General features: G+C 49.4%; 1 protein-coding gene across 3 annotated transcripts in view; it reads right to left on the bottom strand.

The window, feature by feature from the left end:
- Positions 1-20,189, bottom strand: part of RAB22A (RAB22A, member RAS oncogene family) — a 97,058-nt gene that overhangs the window by 75,364 nt on the left and 1,505 nt on the right. The window lies entirely within an intron of this gene.

Raw genomic sequence — 20,189 nt, forward strand, 5'->3', positions numbered from 1 at the left:
TCCTAACTTGTTAGGATGGAAAGAGACAAATAATTGAGTGCTCTTCCTGTGAGCAACTGTACGGTCTAGATAAAAAGCTAGAGCTCGTTTACAGTCTAGGGTATGCAGAGTTTGTTCCCCGGAGTTGGAGTGGGGCCTGGGAAAAAAGATAGGTAGTATTATGGATTGATTGATATGAAACTCAGAAACTACCTTAGGTAAAAATTTAGGGTGAGTGCGGAGTACCGCCCGGTCCTGCAGGAGTTTAGTGTAAGGCGGATAGGTAACTAGGGCCTGTAATTCACTAACCCTGCGAGCTGAAGTGATAGCCAAAAGGAATAACACTTTCCATGTGAGATACTTTAACTCACAGGAGTGCAGAGGTTCGAAAGGAGGTTTCATTAGACGACCAAGAACCAGATTAAGGTCCCAGGATGGGGCCGGAGGCCGTAAGGGTGGCTTCAGATGGAGCAAGCCTTTAAGAAAACGTGTTACTAGGGGTTGTACTGAAATAGGGACACCCTGTACACCTTTATGGAAGGCGGCTACCGCACTGACATGCATCCTAATGGAAGAGGTTTTAAGACCTGATTCAGAGAGATGCCATAAATAGTCCAAGAATTTGGAAATTGGACAGGAAAGGGGATCAAGGGACTGAGAAGTGCACCATGATGTGTACCTTTTCCATTTGTATGAGTAAGACTTTCTTGTGGAAGGCTTTCGTGAAGCTATCAGGACTCGAGAAACGGAATCTGAAAGGTTGAAAGGCTGAAGGACTAACCTTTCAACATCCATGCCGTCAGGGACAAGGCTTGGAGGTTGGGATGGAGGAGGCATCCGTCGTTTTGAGTGAGCAGATGCGGGTCCTTTCCCAGAGGAATGTGCCTGCGGATGGAGAGATCCTGGAGTATTGGAAACCATACTTGGCGTGGCCAGTAAGGTGCTATCAGGATCATGGTTCCTCCGTCCTGGCGTAGCTTCACGAGAGTCTTTGACACAAGAGGAAGTGGGGGGGAATGCGTAGAGCAGACCGGTTGTCCACTTGAGGGAGAATGCATCCCTCGGCCGAGAGTTCTGGCTCCGAATGAGAGAGCAGTAATCGTCCACTTTGTGGTTCTGAGGGGACGCAAAGAGGTCTATGCGGGGAGAACCCCACTTGTGAAACAGAGAGGTCGCTATCAGAGGATCGAGTGACCACTCGTGCGGTCGGAAGACACGGCTCAGCCGGTCTGCCAATACATTGTCTACTCCCGGCAGGTAAGTGGCCCTGAGGTACATGGAGTGGGAGAGGGCTTCCGCCCAGATCTGCGCAGCTTCCTGACACAGAAGGAAGGAGCCTGTGCCTCCCTGCTTGTTTATGTACCACATGGCCACTTGGTTGTCCGTCTGGATTAAGATTATCTGATGAAAGAGATGATCTTTGAAAGTGCGGAGCGCATAGCGGATTGCTCGAAGTTCCAGGAAATTGATCTGGTGTTCGGCTTCCTCGTTGGACCATAACCCTTGGGTTTGAAAGTTGTCCACATGGGCTCCCCAACCGATGTGAGAAGCGTCGGTGGTTAGGATTACTTGCGGATCCGGTGGAAGAAAGGGTAAGCCCTGAAGGAGGTTGACCTGAGTCGTCCACCAGGTTAAGGATAGGCGCAGCGCTTGTGTGACTGTGACTATGGAGGACAGAGGCTGAAAAGCTTGAATCCATTGGTGTCGTAGAGTCCATTGTGTTACTCTCATGGCTAGTCGGGTCATGGGAGTGACTTGAACCGAGGATGCCATGTGTCCTAGGAGAATGAGGAACTGGCGAGCCGTGGCCGTGTCTTGAGACTGGAGCTGGTGAGCTAGGGACATGAGAGTTTGGACCCGTTGAAGCGGAAGGTAGGCCTTTGCCTGTAAGGTGTCCAAGTCTGCCCCAATGAAAGATAAGGTTTGAGATGGGACGAAGCAAGATTTCTCGTAATTGACAAGAAACCCTAAGGAAAGGAGTGTGTTGATTGTCAATTGTAGGGAGGACCGGGCAATCTGAGGGGTGGAGGCCCTGATTAGCCAATCGTCCAGATAGGGGTATACGTGGACACCTTCCTTCCTGAGGAATGCTGCTACAACTACGAGGCATTTGGTGAAGACTCGTGGAGCAGATGCCAGACCGAAAGGCAGTACTCGGTATTGATAATGGTCGCGGCCTACTAGAAACCGCAGATATTTGCGATGGGATTGTGTTATCGCAATATGGGTATAAGCTTCCTTGAGGTCGAGGGAGCATAGCCAATCCCCTTTTTGCAGGCAGAGGGAGTAACGTGCCCAGGGTTACCATCTTGAACTTTTCTTTTGAAGGTACTTGTTGAGGGCCCGAAGGTCCAAAATTGGACGTAGCCCTCCTGACTTCTTTGGAATTAGGAAGTACCTGGAGTAAAATCCCTTGCCTCGTTGAGAGGGAGGGACAGGTTCTATAGCATTTGATTGCAAAAGGAGGGATACTTCCTGTTGTAATTGAGTGAAGTGGCTGGATAGACTCCACGCTTGAAGAGGCGGGGAGTCTGTCGGAAGAGTTATGAAATTGAGGTGGTAACCCTGTGCGATAATTGCCAGCACCCACTGGTCTGAGGTAATCCGTATCCAATGCTGTAAAAAGTGGCACAGACGACCCCCCACAGGGATGTGGGGGAGTGGGATATGGCATGTGCTCCGTGTCGGGAAGTCAAAGGCCTGCCGCAGGCCCGGGAGGTGGGGCTACAGCAGGTCTTTGTTTCCGAGGTTGGCGTAGCTGAGGTCTGGTGGAGGATCGAGCCGGACGAGGCCTAGTCGACGGAGGGTAATAACGACGTGGCCGAAAGAATGACTTTTTAGAGTCCTTCTTAGGTGGTGGTTTGGAGGATACCTCAGATGGAACAGACGAAAGTTGTTTCAACGTCTCGTGGTGATCCTTCAATTCCGCCACAATCTGTTGAATCTGTTCTCCGAACAGATTGTCCCCCAAGCAGGGTAAATCGGCTAGACGATCCTGGACCTCTGGGCGAAGGTTGGATGATTTTAACCAAGCCCAACGTCTGGCTGAGATGGCAGTAGCTGAGACTTTCGTGGAAGCATCGAAGATATCGTAGGCCGTTCTGATCTCGTGCTTCCCAGCTTCAAATCCTTGTGAAGGAGGGCTTGAAGCTGTGGCTGGTATTGGTCCGGTAATGTGTCAGCGTAGTCCTGCATCTGTTTAAGGATAGCTCTGTTGTATTGAGTCATATAAAGTTGGTATGAAGCTATGCGAGATATCAACATAGCCCCATGATACACTTTCCTTCCCACACTATCAAGGAATTTGTTTGTCCTTGATAGGGGGAGTGGAAGAGTGTGGTTTTAGGCGCTTGGCCTTCTTTTGCGCAGACTCAACTACAACAGAGCGATGATCCAGTTGAGACTTCTGAAATCCTGGTGCTGACTGAACGAGGTATGTTGAGTCAGCTTTTTTATTAACTGGCGACACAGATGAAGGTGATTCCCAGTTTTCTTTAAAAGATCCAGAAATACCTGGTGAATGGGGATGGAAGCGATAATTTTTGGGGCATCCAGAAATTGGAGCAGCTCCATCATTTGGTGCCTGTCATCGGTCTCAGATTGCAGCTGAAAAGGCACAATTTCTGACATCTCCTTTACAAAATTTATAAAGGAGAGATCTTCAGGAGGAGATCGTTTTCTACTCTCTGTAGGAGATGGTGGGGATGGTAAATCTGTATCTGAAGATGTATCATCACCCCAGGTATCATAAGGATCATGTAGGGCTTGCAGTCCTGAAGGACCTGGTAGAGGATCCAAAGGCATCGATGGAATCGGTGCTGCAAGCGGAACTGTGAACGGCATCGAGGGCTTCGGGGCTACCGATGGAATCGGTGCCGATCTTGGAATCGATGGAGCCGAAGGATAAATCGGTGGAAAGGTATGTGAAGGCACCGATGGAACGACACCGGACGGGGGAATCCGGAACGGTGTTTCTCCTGTCGATGAATGTCCTTCCGGAGATGATGGTGTAGTCGGTGCTACTGGAATCACCGATGGAAGGGCTCGCATGAGTGCCTCCATACGATTTAGTATCGGTGCCAACGCTTCCACTAGAGGCTCGGTGGTCGGTTCCCTCCTCGGTGGCAGAGTCGGTGCTGAGGTCGGTGCCTGAGGCGGTGCCGGTGGAGGCTGGAATCTTCGCATCGCATTCTCGATGGCCTCCTGGACCAGCCGGTCCAGTTCTGCCCGGAGACCAGGGGTAACCATACCCGGCTCGACGGGAGAGGGAGGCTGAGGCAGGGCCGGAAGTACCACCGTAACCGGTGGGATCACGGCCCCCGCACCCCGGGAGGGTGAGGGTTTCCTCGGTGCCTGCGAACGAGACGTGGATGGTGCCAGGTCTGACCGAGGCTTTTTCGTCGGTGGCTCGGCCTGTTCAGAGGTCGATGGTTGTGGATCCTCGACGGGCCGAGACTTGTGCCGTCGATGGCGATGCTTATCCTTCCGATCTCCTCGCCCATCCGGGGAGGGGACAGGAGTCGACGGCCGAGAAGTCATCGGTGGAGGACGGTCACCGGAGGGTTGACGATGGTGGTGCAACTTCGACGGTGCCGGTTCCGATGACGTCGATGCTATCGATGGCGTTGGGGTGGGTGCATGGAAGAGGAGCCCCATCTTCTCCATCCTGGCTTTACGACCCTTAGGTGTCATTAGGGCACATTTAGTGCAAGTCAGGACATCATGCTCACTTCCCAAACATAGAACACAGACCCGATGGGGATCTGTGATTGACATAGTCCGGGTGCAATCCGGACAACGACGGAACCCCGTCGCCATGGCCTAGGGCCAAATTTAGCCGCGGGATTGGTAAGTGCCAACAGGCCTCTAGGGCCAAAATCGACGGCAGTCGATGAAAATCGGCAAAAAACTTACCGGCTTTCGCGGAGGTGACAAAAATTTGTCGAAGGGAGACCCCTGAGGGGCAAATTTTCTTCGGAAAGAAAAAACCGAATTCCTGTCAGGAACGTGGTAAGAGAGCTCCTTTCACCGCGTGGCAGCTGCTGCGCGGAAAAAAGAAGACTGAAGGGAGACCCCTGCTGGCTGCAGGGTCAGTGCCTTGCTGGGCATGCCCAGTAGGGGCCAGTCAAAGTTCTGTTTAAACTTTGACAGAAGTTTTCCGTGGTGGGCTCCATCCTCGATGTCACCCATTTGTGAGGACAACCATCCTGCTTGTCCTGTGAGAACAACCCATATAGCAAAAATGGTAATGCCAAGTAAGGGCTCAGAACTACACCTTATTTATTTATTTATTTAAAAGTATTTATATACCGCTTTTTAAAATAAAATTTTATCAAAACGGTTTACAACATGTTAAAATAAAGTAAAAATAAAATAGTCTAGACCAGAAAATATAAAATATAAGAGATTGTAGAACAGTCCTGAAATCACGATAGAAAAGAAGAGGACGAAGACGTTTCAGAAGCTGTAATTTGTAGAATGATTTCTTTGTTAAGGAGGAAATTTGTGCATACACCTACCATACTTAATGCAGAAGCACTGGTTTTGATCTGAACATTTCTAACAATGGAACATTTACATTGACTTAATGGTTTAGGACATTTTTTTTTTAATTTACAAAGGGGCATTGATGCTTTAAGACAATTTCCTTCAGACCAAGCATTTTCCTCCTGTTTCTTTGGGCTTCCAGCTCAACTGCAGCCAATGAGCCTTCATTCATAACTATCTGGGAACTCCCCCCCACCCCCAATGTAATCATGACAGCAACGTTCCTCAGCTAGAGGCAATGTAGCAGAATCCTGCAATTGCAGCTAAGTCCAGCCAGATGTCACCTGTTGTGCCATGACTGACTTCCTCCCTCCTGCTCACGGGCTGTGAACGCTGCCTCTGCAGCAGCCTCAGCCCTGGCCGACCTTATCAGCAGAACTGGAACCAATCCCAGGTCCCTCTGCATAGCAATGCACAGCACAGCCATAGAGTCACCAGACTGATGCTTTAAAACAATTTAACTTATGCAACTACACAGCAAAACCATTCTCATACTGCAATATATAAGGGGATATTATTTCAGATGAATGCAGAAGCCACTTTCATTCATAGGAATACACAATCACAATCCAGTTAACCTATTAACCCACCATACACTGCTAAGGATATGTACCAGCTGTAGAATGTGACCGCTTGTAAGATCTCACTCCTTACCCAGGACAGATTTGTCATTTTCCTCCTTTGAACTCTGCCATCTTAGGCAGATATTTTTTTTTTGGTTCAGTGGTCTTTTATTTTTCCCCAGTCCAGCCAGAACCAGTACAAGGATTCCAGTGTTATGAGCGTTCAAGACACCGCCGCGGCCTACCATGCGGCATACAAGAAAAAAATCTTAAGTGCAGGGCCTAGCCCACCAGAGCCACGCAACCCGCCAGGCTGCCCACTGGGAGCGGGAATAAATATCCATGCTCGGCATGCCGAGCACAGAGGAAGTCCTGAAACCCCTCTGTCTCTGACTCAAAGGTAAAACTTCTCTATTTTTTTTTAAACCTTATCCGAGCTCAGCGTATACCGGCTGAGTACAAAGAGATAGTCTCCAGCTGCAGGGGGAGAGGGCATATACTGCGCTGGGCCTCCTGCACCCGCTGCTTTTCAGCTGGACTAGCAGCTAAGTCCACGCCGGGTAAGCCAGCTACCGGACCAAGGCACATTTTAGGGACCATGGAAATCACCTCAGGAATTCTCAAAAGGGGGGGGGAGGGACCTTTAGATATCACAGCAGGAGAGCCGGGTTCTCTTTTCCTTAATTTAGAATTTCAAATTTCTTCTTCAAAAAAGCTAGAAGCAATCTCCATAGGGAGATGCACATCCACCATCTGCTGGAGACGGAGAATACTGTCGGCTGGGGTCACTGCAGGGTTATGTAAGCTGTGACATCAGTTTTTTCCGTGCCATCTGCTGGCAGGGGAGCATAAACCCACTGGTTCTGAGTTCATCTATCTACACGGTAGGAAACAAAACTTAAAAATTAACTTGTAAGAAAGGTCAGCAGCAGTGCTACAAGCTTCCTTGCAGGAAAACTGGTTCACTAGCCAGGTTAGCTGAGGATGGGAAGGCAGTTTCAGCTATCAATCAACAGTGACACCAGACTTTGGTGTTTGCATACCAGATTCTAGCCCCTTCTTGAGGGCTGCTACTCCAATGGTTGGACTAGATGAGGGCATGGAAACCCTGGCTTGTTGTGACTGAAGACTCATGGAGCCACAGCCCAGTGAATGGGTTTCTATTTCAAATGGAAGCAGCCTAACATGTAGGAGGAAACTTGTGATTTTTGTGTATGTGTGTGTGTGCGGCAGGGGGCAGAGCACTTTATCCCACTGTGCCACAGATTATGTGTCATTAAATAAATGTAATTCCTTCTCTCCCCCTTTCAGGGGCTGTCTCTGAAAGATAAATCATTAAGGGGCTTATGGAATAAGCCATGCTGACCTTAGTGGGAATTTTTCTGCACAAACTTAACCCTGGTATATAATAGTGTTTTTCCGCACAGAAAAAAAACCAAAACGTGTGCTAAAGCGTAGGTTGAAAACTGCACTAGGATTACCATATGTAAATGCAAATCCCAGGTTAATGAAATTTTGAGCTATCACTATCTAATGCAGGAAGGCGCGCTAAAAGATCAAGACCTACTTAGTTTTTTTTTTTGGTTTTTTTTTAATAGTAGAAATTTAGCTCCTGGGACAGAGGCGGTGTTAAAAGATAACTCACATTTGCCAGACAGGGTCTGAAGTACTGGACTGTCACATATAAAAAGTTAGATTATTTTTGGACGCTGCTTGCCACTTGCAATCCTGTAATTGGAAGAGGGGGAGTTTAGTCCCTCTGCTTGACCCCCTGGGTATAGCATCCCAATCTCATCATCAATTCAGATTTAGAGATAATACAGATCTGGACATGGTATATGAAGCTAAGTATGCTTAGATAAGTACAACCGATTTCAGAACTGTTTTACAGTCACTGGTTTTCACCAGCTTTGATTATGGTTACTTGCTTTTGTTAGGTGTTCCACACTCCTCGCTCCACCCCTTACAGCTGTTATAGAACACAGCAGCATGGATACTTTCCGGTCTTAAAAAAATACGGCCATATTACACCAGTGCTGGCTGCACTGCATTGGCTCCCGATACAATCAGGGATAAAATATAAAGTATTAATACTGATGCATAAACTAACCAGTTATAACGTGCCATGCCTAGGTGCTGCTTAGCAGATACACTATCTAGAACATTATGTTCTCAAAATAAAGGTTTTCTGAAGTCCCATTACTTCACCAAGCATACATTGGTGAGAATAGAGATCACACTTTTTCGGTGGCTGATTCAGCCTTAGGGAACTCTGTGCCAGAAACCGATGAGGACCATAACTGATACCAACATATAAAAAAAAAAACCCCACCCCTTAAAGGCCTAATTATTTAAACAGGAGTTTGAAGGGTAACATAGTAAGGTATTTAGAGAACCTTGAAGAGCTAAAAAGGCACTAATTCGCAGCAGCTTTGGCATCTTTCATATGTTGAGTACATGCAGTTATGATAAGTTGCATGTATTTTGGAAACCTAACTTATTATGCATGATATTTTGAAAACTGCAGCAATTTATTTAAAATAAAATAAGTAAGAACATAAGAAAATGCCACACTGGGTCAGACCAAGGGTCCATCAAGCCCAGCATCATGTTTCCAACAGTGGCCAAAAGAACCTGGCAAGTACCCAAACACTAAGTCTATTCCATGTAACCATTGCTAATGGCAGTGGCTATTCTCTAAGTGAACTTAATAGCAGGTAATGGACTTCTCCTCCAAGAACTTATCCAATCCTTTTTTAAACACAGCTATACTACCAAATGGGTACTGCAGTGCAGACACCCTGGTTCCTTGCCAACCTTATCCCCCTTCATCTTCTGATCTATTGCTTTCACATTGCTGCTATTTTAGCTCTGAGCCTTGCAGTTTAAGTGCTGTTGGGAGTGCTAAGTATTTTCAGCTTTGTCTGTATTTTGGATATAACCTACATCCTCCCACAGAGACCTCCTGAAATTAGCAGTATAATAGTTTGTCTAATGAGCACATGGTATTTACTGGAGTGTGCTGTCATGATGCAGGATGGGGTGGAATGGGGGCACTGATTTGTGTGCATGACCAGGACAGCCCGGGATCCCCTCTCTTTGGCTAATTATACACTCTCTCTCAGAGAGGCCACTACTGAAATAGTGCTGAAGAGCTCTGGAAGAAGGGCTATGCCTGTTCTTGTCCAAGAATAAATCATGCGCAACCTTGGGAGTTTTTTTTCCCCCTATTGTATTCCTTCTTGTTATTCTCTCAACTTCCCTTTTCAAGAAATAATGATCTTTTATTCCCTTTCATCATACCACCGTCAAATCCATGCTGATGTGCTGTATGAAAGGTTGGAAAATGAAGTGTCTTTTCCCCTGGAGATTTAGTTCATTTCTCTGTGGGCAAACTCCCATCATCCACATTATATTCAGCAATAATTAAAAGGTGCAGTATTTCCAATTGTTTTCTTTTACTTTGGTGAATGTGGCAAGATTCTGCTGCTGTTTTTCGCTTTACTTGTGCTTTTTCCTTTAGTGTATGACTTTTTTTTTTTTTTTTAAACATGTGGTGCATTTCCATACCATTTGCTTACTTGAATCCCATATTCATGTGCTTTAACAAGTAAGAAAAAAATCCATGCTAGAAAAAACTGCAAGCTTTAAAATGGGTTTTATCATATCGGCCCCTCAAACTGGTGTCCAAACTCCCTCCCAGAAGTGAATGCACTGATGTTTCTGAAGTATCAAACCATAAGGTTTTAGGATCCAGTCCAGGTGAGAAGCACTATATAAAAGCAAACTTATGTTAAATGAGTCCAAACTAAGTACTGGAATGCAAGTCAGGGAAGGCCAAAAAATAAAAAGGAAGAAAGGAAGATAAGGAGAAGAGACAGCTGAGGGGGGATATGATAGAGGTGTTTAAAATCATGAGAGGTCTAGAACGGGTAGATGTGAATCGGTTATTTACTCTTTCGGATAATACAAAGACTAGGGGGCACTCCATGAAGTTAGCATGTAGCACATTTAAAACTAATCAGAGCAAGTTCTTTTTCACTCAACGCACAATTAAACTCTGGAATTTGTTGCCATAGGATGTGGTTAGTGCAGTTAGTATAGCTGTGTTTAAAAAGGGATTGGATAAGTTCTTGGAGGAGAAGTCCATTACCTGCTATTAAGTTCACTTAGAGAATAGCCACTGCCATTAGCAATGGTAACATGGAATAGACTTAGTGTTTGGCCACTTGCCAGGTTCTTATGGCCTGGATTGGCCACTGTTGGAAACAGGATGCTGGCCTTGATAGTCCCTTGGTCTGACCTAGTATGGCATGTTCTTACTTTGCCTTTCCTAGCTTCTATACTCTGGCATCTAGTTTGGGACAGGTTACAGCAGGTGGAAGGATCCAGAAGCTGGAGCACATACGGGCTGATACAGTACAGTATACTCCAGTGGAGTGCACTGTTAGTCCGGGTTTGGCAGCGCATTTTCAACGCGCTAGCTTTACCTCTTATACAGTAAGGGGTAACAGCGCGTCGAAAATGCACGGCCAACCCCCCCAAAACTAATAGCACCCGCAACATGCAAATGCATGTTGATGGCCCTATTAATTATTCCCACACGATCCAGAAAGCAAAATGTGCAGCGAAGCCGCACATTTTACTTTCAAAAATTAACACCTGCCCAAAGGCTGGCGTTTTCTGCCAGCGCCGAGGAAGTGTACAGAAAAGCAGAAAAAACTGCTTTTCTGTACACCCTCCGACTTAATATCATAGCAATATTAAGTTGGAGGCCCCAAAAGGAAAATTAGTTTCTTACCTGATAATTTTCGTTCCTGTAGTACCAAGGATCAGTCCAGGACACCTGGGTTGTGACTCCGCACCAGTAGATGGAGACAGACTAAAACTTGTGGGCGGAGCCATATATGCCCCTGTGCCAGTCACAGCCCCTCAGTCTTACGGAATGTCAAAGTAGAACACAACCAGAGAAGTGAACAAAACTAGATACCGCTAACTAACGGGGAAGAAACACCCCTTCTGGAACCGGGCTCTCCAACCGAGAGAGCGAACAAGCGAAACAGAGCAAATCAAAAACACAGAGCGGACTCTCCATTACTTCAGCGCAGCACTGCGGGCGGGATCCTGGACTGATCCTTGGTACTACAGGAACGAAAATTATCAGGTAAGAAACTAATTTTCCTTTCCCTGTATGTACCAGGATCAGTCCAGGACACCTGGGATGTACCAGAGCAACCTACTGAGGGTGGGAAGCAGAGAGTCCCGCTCGGAGAACCCTCTCTCCAAAACCCCCGGAGTCGGTAGCCCGGACATCCAGCCGGTAATGCCGGATAAAAGTATGCAACGACTTCCAGGTGGCCGCCCTACAAATCTCTTGAGGCGACACCTGAGAAGCTTCCGCCCAAGACGCTGCTTGAGATCGAGTCGAGTGAGCCCGCAGCCCCACAGGAAGAGGTTTTCCCCTCACCAAGTACGCCGAACCAATGGCCTCCTTGAGCCAACGAGCGATCGTTGTGCGGGACGCTGCAGCTCCTTTCTTTGGTCCAGAGAACAGGACAAACAGATGATCTGTGACCCGAAACGGATTAGTGACCTCCAGATATCGGAGAAGGGATCTCCGTACGTCAAGTTTCCGTAACTCCCTCTCTTCTGTAACAGAGGAGCCTCCGCACGCAAAAGCGGGCAACTCCACCGATTGATTCACATGAAACGACGAGACCACTTTCGGAAGAAAGGAAGGAACCGTCCGTAAGGAAACCCCCGAATCGGAGATACGCAAGAAAGGTTCCCTACAAGACAGGGCCTGTAACTCGGAAACCCGCCGTGCCGAGGCAATCGCCACCAAGAATGCCGTCTTTAAAGTGAGATCCTTAAGAGTTGCGCGTTTCAAGGGCTCAAACGGCGCCGTGCATAGAGCGGAAAGAACCCAATTGAGGTTCCAAGCCGGACAAGGAAGACGTAACGGGGGGCGAAGGTGCTTAGCACCCCGAAGGAAACGAGCAATATCCGGGTGAAGCGCCAGAGACTTACCTCGCAAACACCCAAGCGCCGCCACTTGGACCCGTAGGGAACTGCACGCCAGACCTTTGGCCAGACCCGCCTGGAGGAACGCCAGAACATCAGAGACGGAAGCCGAAGTGGGGACCACCCCGCGCTGCACGCACCAGTCCTCAAAGACTACCCAGACACGGACGTAAGCCAAAGACGTCGACTGCTTCCTGGAACGCAGCAGCGTGGCCACCACCGCATCTGAATAACCTTTTCTCTTCAGTCTATTCCTCTCAAAAGCCATGCCGCGAGACAGAAGTGATCCGCATCCTCCAAACAGACGGGGCCCTGATGGAGTAGGGCCGCCATTCCCTGGAACCGAAGGGGTGCCGCTACTGCCAGTTGTACGAGGTCTGCGAACCACGGCCGGCGAGGCCACTCCGGTGCCACCAAGATCACGTTGGCCGGATGCAACTCTATGCGCCGTAGAATCTTGCCGATCATCGGCCACGGGGGAAACACGTAGAGCAGCACATCCGTAGGCCAGGGAAGCACCAACGCATCGACGCCTTCTGCCCCCCGCTCTCGACGTCGACTGTAAAATCGCGGGGCCTTCGCGTTGTGCCACGTGGCCATCAGATCCATGTGGGGCACCCCCCACGTTTCGCAAATGAGAAGAAATGCTTCGTCCCCCAGCTCCCACTCTCCGGGATCCAGACGATGCCGGCTGAGATAGTCCGCCTGCACGTTGTCGACTCCCGCTATGTGAGACGCTGCGAGGTTGCTGAGATGTAGCTCCGACCAGGCCATCAAGCGCTGAGCTTCTTCTGCCACCTGGGGGCTCCGTGTCCCCCCCTGCCGGTTGATGTATGCCACGGTGGTCGCATTGTCCGACAACACTCGGACTGGCCTTTCCCCGCAGCAATGGTAGAAACGCCTGCAGAGCCAGACGGACCGCCCTGGTCTCTAGGCGATTGATAGACCACTGGGCTTGCGACACTGACCATAGGCCTTGAACTGAGCTCCCTAGGCAGACCGCTCCCCAACCGGAGAGGCTGGCATCCGTGGTCACCACTGTCCAACTGGGCACCAGGAGAGAGACTCCGGCGGAAAGATGACTGGGATCCAGCCACCACCGCAGGCTGGACCTCGCGTGTCCCACTAGAGGAAGCGGTAAATGGAAGTCCTCCGAGACCGGCTTCCAGCGGGAAAGCAAGGATGACTGTAAGGGTCGCAGATGAGCGAACGCCCAGGGAACCAGCGCCAGCGTGGAAGCCATAGACCCCAGGACCGTAAGGTAGTCGCAGACCCGCGGCTGGCGAAGAGACAACAAGCGGTGCACCTGAGTTTGCAGTTTGCCCCTCCTTTCGAGCGACAGAAACACTTTGCCCTGCTTCGTGTCGAAAAGAGCTCCTAGATATTCCAAGGACTGCGTGGGTGTCAGATGACTCTTGCTGAAGTTGACCACCCATCCCAGGGACTGCAACAGATGGAGGACCTTGGCCACCGCCATCCGACACTGATCCTCGGACTTCGCCCGAATCAACCAATCGTCCAGGTAAGGATGGACCAGGAGACCTTCTCGGCGCAGTTGCGCCGCCACCACGACCATCACCTTCGTGAATGTACGAGGGGCCGTTGCGAGCCCAAACGGGAGCGCCCGAAACTGGTAATGCCGGCCCAGAATGCAGAATCTGAGGAAGCGTTGGAACGACGGCTGAATGCCTATGTGAAGATACGCCTCCGTGAGGTCCAGGGAGGCCAGGAACTCGCCTGGCCGGACCACGGCGATGACTGACCGGATCGTCTCCATTTTGAAGCGAGGAACGCGAAGGCATCGGTTCACCCCTTTGAGATCCAGAATTGGTCGGAACGTGCCGTCCTTCTTTGGTACGATGAAGTAAATGGAGTAACGGCCTTTGCCGTGCTGGCCGGCCGGAACGGGGGAGATGGCTCCCAAGTCCTCTAGGCGGCGGATGGTGTCTAGCACCGCCGCCTTCTTCTCGGGAGCCTTGCAGGGTGACACAAGGAACTTGTCCACTGGAGTGCGAGCAAAATCTAACGCGTAGCTGTGTCTTATCACGGTGAGGACCCACTGGTCCGACGTTATTCCGGCCCATCTCTCGTAGAACGACAGCAACCGCGCCCCGACGTTGGGAACGGCGTGCTGAGGCTGCGGCGGGAGAAGGGCCGACCCCCTTTCATTGTGAAGATTTGGGCGCCATGATGGCCAGGGCACCCCCTGGTCTACCATAGCGCCTCCCACGAAAGGACTGCTGGTGAAAAGACTGCTGCTGCTGCCGCCACTGTGGGGTACGGGAGGAGGAAGACCTGTAGGATTGCCCCGACGACCTTTGAGGGCGCGCCTTCCTGGGCCCACGAAAACGGGACCTGGATGCAAAGGAAGACCGCGACCTGGATCTATCTTCAGGCAACCTGAAAGCCCTATTTTCCCCCAGGGAAGCCATTAAATCATCTAATTCCTTGCCAAACAGTAACTTACCCTTGAAAGGCAGCGCCCCGAGGTGAGCCTTAGAAGAGCCATCCGCCGCCCAGTTGCGGAGCCACAGGAGGCGGCTCGCCGAGACAGCCGCCACTAGGGATCTAGACGAAGTGCGCAGTAGATCGTGGAGTGCATCTGCACCATATGCTATTGCCGCTTCCAACTTATCCGCTTGTGCTGCCTCCTCCGCCGAAAGATCCGCATTGGCTTGGAGGACCTGAGCCCAGCGCAAGCTAGCTCTCAAAGCGAAATTCATACACATGGCGGCCCGAATTCCTAGCGCTGAAACCTCAAAAATCTTCTTGAGCTGTACTTCCAGCTTCCTGTCCTGAAGGTCCCGAAGGGCTGTCGCTCCCGTAACTGGAATAGTAGATCTCTTCGTTACCGCCGAAACCGCTGAATCCACCTTGGGGAACTTGAGAAGGTCCAGCGCATCCTCCGGGAGAGGGTAAAGCTTGTCCATGGCCTTGCTGACCTTAAAACCTAACTCCGGAGTGTCCCATTCCCGGAACATGATGTCCGTTGAAGAAAAATGGAACGGAAAAGCCACTGCCGGACCCGTGAGGCCCAACAGGACCGGATCCATGTTCGCTTCTTGACGAACCACCGCCGGAGGAGGGGGGTCTATTCCCAGTTCCTGGAGAATGGCTGGAATTAGAGGTGGCAATTCTTCCCTACGGAATAGCCGGACCACCTTGGGATCGTCGCCCTCCGCTGCCTGTGACGCCTTTCCTGCTGCAGCTGGAGCGGATCCGTCCCCTGCCACGTCATCGGTCCCTTGTTGTGGCTCTTCAGAGGCATCAGTGTCCGCCCCCGTGGAGGAATCCGGGTCCGCCTCCTGTGGGACGCCACGCGGAGGACGTTTCCCCCTGGAATCACTCGGGGCCCCACTGTTGGACTTCTTCAGCGGCGGAGCCCTGCGGGACTCCCTCCGGCCGCGCTTGCCCTTACTTTTCCTACATTTCAGGACTTTGCGCAACAAAAGCGCAAAGTCCTCTGAAAAAGAGCTGGAACCCGAATCAGCCTCCGCTGGGCTCCCCGGGGACCCCGGGTCCCCCGAGGGACCCCCCCCCCGCCGGGTCCCGCTGAGGAGACAGCGCCGGAGGCAAGGCCGCAGGCCCTGCCGCTTCCCGCGCCATTTCGCGGCCCGTGGCTAAAATGGCCGCCACTCCCGCGCTGAGCGGGAACAAATCCTGGGGCTTCTCCAACGCTCCCCCCCCCGCTCGGCGGTGGTCGCGCGCGCCGCACGCGAGCCCCCCGAGACGTCCCGGACGACCCTTCATCGCCCGGGATGCAGGAAGCGCAAAGACCGACGCGAGAGAGACGCGCGCGCGCCGAGCCGCAGGCTCGGCAAGCGGAGCCACGAGGCATGCCGGTGAAACGGCGCGAAGAGGGCCGCAACAGAAATCAAAATGAAGAAAACAAAAGTCGCGCGAACGGCCTCCCCCCTGTCAGCGGCGCCCCCCCGAGAGCGGCGACGCAAGGAGCAGCCTCCCCCCTGTCAGCGGCGCCCCCCCCGAGAGCGGCGACGCAAGGAACAGAGAGCCGGAACAAAAAACAGACAAAACTTTTTTTTTTTTTTTTTTTTTTACAAAAAAAACAAGGCCTGTCGCTGTCCGCGGTCCTGGAGCCCTAGTCCAGCAGGGGTGAGTGAACCGGGCTCCCCGGTGTCACCCCTGACACTGCTAAATAGCAAAACTGGGTCCTCGCCCCTAGCAGTGGCCTCAACCGGGGGGGGGGGGTAGTCCCCTCAGGACCTCTCAACCCCCCTGGGAGGCAGGGCAGACGGACGTCAGTGACAATTTGGCAAAAATTCCAATTACAAAACCAAAAGCCTAACCTGGCCTAACCCAAAGGAAAGAAAAAACCAACCCTGACGGAGTACCAGAATCAGGGCAGGGAGGAGCTGTGACCGGACCTGCACCATCTACTGGAGACAGAGTAAGACTGAGGGGCTGTGACTGGCACAGGGGCATATATGGCTCCGCCCACAAGTTTTAGTCTGTCTCCATCTACTGGTGCGGAGTCACAACCCAGGTGTCCTGGACTGATCCTGGTACGTACAGGGAAATTAAATTATTTTTTTTTTTTTAAATCGGCCCGGAAGACGGATGGTCAATTATGCCGGCGTCCGTTTTCCGAAACTGTGGCTGTCAGCGGGTTTGAGAACAGACGCTGGCAAAATTGAGTGTCGGCTGTCAAACTCGCTGACAGCCGCCACTCCTGTCAAAAAGGAGGCGCTAGGGATGCGCTCTTGTCCCTAGCGCCTCTTTTTACCGTGGGCCCTCATTTGCATACTAAATCGCGCGCACAGGAGAGTGGCCTGTGCACGCGTCGGGACAGCGGGCGCTCGCCTTGGAGCGCCGGCTCTCCCGCGGGTTTTACTGTATCGTCCTGATAGAGAGTGAGAACTGGAGGGACAGCAGAGGTCAGGGCAGGTGGTGTACAATCAAGGTGCAGGGCAGGGGGCAATCAGACGAAATCCAGGAGTGAGCAGAAGTCAGAACCGGGAGTGTACAGGCAAACAGAAGAATCAATGACAAGGCTCGAAGAGACTTGTTGCTGAGGTACTGGTGGTTGCAGAAAGCTTCCTTATATATCCAGGCACTGATGACATCAGCCAGTGGCACAGAAGTCCCCATATAAAGGTTTGGGAATTGCAGTGCTGCACCCCTGGAAGCAGTGTGATGCCGGGATGGTGTCAGAGAAGCCTGAGGTCTCAGGGTGCCATTGGAATGCCAGAGAGATAGGGAGTGTAACACTGACATTAATAAAATCACATGACACAAACAAAATGTTTTGTAATGTGGTTTATAATGTTGTGGGAGTCCAATACTCTACAAAAATATTTGGAAATATGATGAAGCCTTTTTCCATAGACCCAGAAATAAAGGTTAATCATGCTATTTTAACCATAGGCACAGAACTGGAATAAGTCCTTTCTGAATAATGCTGGTTGCATATTCCATAAGGCAATCATACTAATATGGTAAATGACGACAGATAAAAACAAAAATAATCCATCCACTCTGTCAGCAAGGTTTTTAGCTTTTAATTGTCATTCCATGCAGGTTATAACCCCGAAACAAAAGGCATGAGGGTAACTGCCACTCTATGCAGTTACTCCCATGCCTTCTATTAGGGTTGTTAACTGCCTCTGTCTACAGCACTCTGCACACAACACCCTTTAAAGTGAAAACTACTTATCTTTATTCACCATAAAAATAGAAGACAGCTAGATAAAGTAGATACCTACAGGTATGTTAAAAATGTGGAGGAATACCACCAATCACAGTATATTGTATGCCCTAATGGAAGGGGGGGAGGGGAAGTTATATAATGGAACTCAAGATGTTTTGCCACCACTGCTGGCTCTCTGTGCTCCCCCAGACTAATAAGTGACCTTGCTCTCTATACATAGCATTCCACTTGGCTCTATGGAAGATCACCGACCAGCCTGGATTGGACAAATTCCAAAATACGTAGTACTCGTCAAATGCAGTGAGCATAAAGCAAATGACAACCAACTGCACTCTTGAGCTGTCTTAAGCTGATACTAGGAACATAGTAGACCATATGGTCTCTCTCTTATTCCTACCATTCCATCAGAGACCTCCTGTGCTTGTCCCATGCCTTCTTGAATTCAGATACTGTCCTGGTTGCCACCACCCCCACTGGGAGGCTGTTCCATGCATCAACTACCCTCTCCATAAATATTTGCTTGGATTACTTTTAAGCCTATCCCAATTCACCCTCAGCCCATGACCCTTTCATCGAAAGAGGCCCAATTCCTCTGTTTAAATACCTTAAAAAGGTATTTAAAGGTCTATCACATCTTCCCTATCTTGTCTTTCTTCTAGAATATACATGTTTAGATCCTTAAGTCTGCTGCCATATGCTTTACAATGAAGTTTCTGACCATTTTAGTAGCCACTCTTTGAACCAGCTCCATCTGGTTATTATCCTTTTAAAGGTGCAGTCTCCATTGCAAATGAGGTCGCACCACAGATTTACAGAGTAGCAATATCACCTTTTTTCTGCTGACCATTCCTTTTCTTATGCACCCAAGCAGCTTTCTGGTTTTTGCCACCACCTTATCCACTTGTTTGTCCACCTTAAGATCAGATATGCTCACTCCCAGAGTCAGAACTTGATTCATGCATAGAAGAATTTTATCCCCATACTATACTGTTCCCTGGAGTTTTTGCATCCTGGACGCATGACCCTGCATTTTTTGCATTAAACCTTAGCCTGCAGAATCTAGACCATTCCTCAAGATTCACTAGATCCCTCTTCATGTTTTCTACACCTTCCTAGGTGCCTACCCTATTGAAGATTTTGTCTCATCTGTAATGAGACAAACCTTTCCTGAAGGCCCTTCCGCAATATTGTTTACAAAAATGTTGAAAAAGGAGTAGCCTAGTGGTTAGAGCAGCAGACTTAGAACCAGGGAAGCCAGGGTTCCAATTCCAATGAGGCTCCTTGTGACCTTAAGCAAGTCACTTCACCTTCCACTGCTTCAGGTATAACCTAGATTGCAAGCCCTCTGGGGACAGGAAATGTCTACTCTACCTAAATGTAACTTGCCTTCAGCTACCATGACAAGGTGCATGCTAAATCTTAAAGAAAAAAATAGCCAAAGGAGAGATTCCTGCAGCACACCACTAGTAATGCCCCTTTCTCTTGGGCTGAACTCCATTTACCACCACCCTGCCATGCTTAAAATCCATTTTTAGAACTGTCTTCCAAACTAGACCCCCATGAATGAAGGATACCTTAATGTTGCTGTGCCACTTAAAGTAAACAAAACAATGCAACAAAGAACTGCGGCACTTGTCTTATCAATCAAAACTCAAATCAAAAAAAGACAAAGTAGAATGAAATTTAAATGCTGTGCAGACCACAGATATAATAAAAAAAAATCAATTTTTTAAATGATACCGCATCAGCAAGCCAGACAACGGCAGTGAAAAACACTTGCCGTCCGGACTACTCGTCACTTGCGGTTAGATGTTATAAAGTATGTTTTTTTAAGTATAGAACAGTCTTAGAATGTCAGCTGGTCCCCAAGAGTTAAATCCCCCGACAGCAGCCGGTGTTTCGCGCTAAAGAGATCGCTTCTTCAGGAGTGCTTCATAAATTGCTGAAAAGGGTGCTTCTGTGTGGACTTGTACGTCTCAAACACTGTTGCAATCAAAACGGGACAGCCTTAAAGTAAAACCATGATCTACTGTAATAATCTGAGTCACTGATTTAAATATAGAAAAGTTCATTTGGGGAGGGAAAGGTGTGTGTGTGGGGGCACACATCTGTAAAAATAAAAAAAATACCCCCCTCCACACCACAGTACTATTAAAAGGATTTTGCACATACCTTTTTACTCACATTCTCTTCCTTCTATTTACATTTTCCCGTCGTAAGGTACAAAAAAACACCAAACAAAAAAACACTGAAACCTGAATAACCTAAATGGCACCAATAGAGAAAAGCAACACAGTATGACAAGAATATCATTCATTAAAGAGAAAATTCTGAGAAGCTAATTTTAGTGATAAGTAGAATACTTTGGCTTTATTCACTGGAAAATCTATTCCAACTGGATGACAAAC

This window comes from Rhinatrema bivittatum, chromosome 8, assembly GCF_901001135.1.
Source record: "Rhinatrema bivittatum chromosome 8, aRhiBiv1.1, whole genome shotgun sequence".
Lineage (NCBI taxonomy): Eukaryota > Metazoa > Chordata > Amphibia > Gymnophiona > Rhinatrematidae > Rhinatrema > Rhinatrema bivittatum.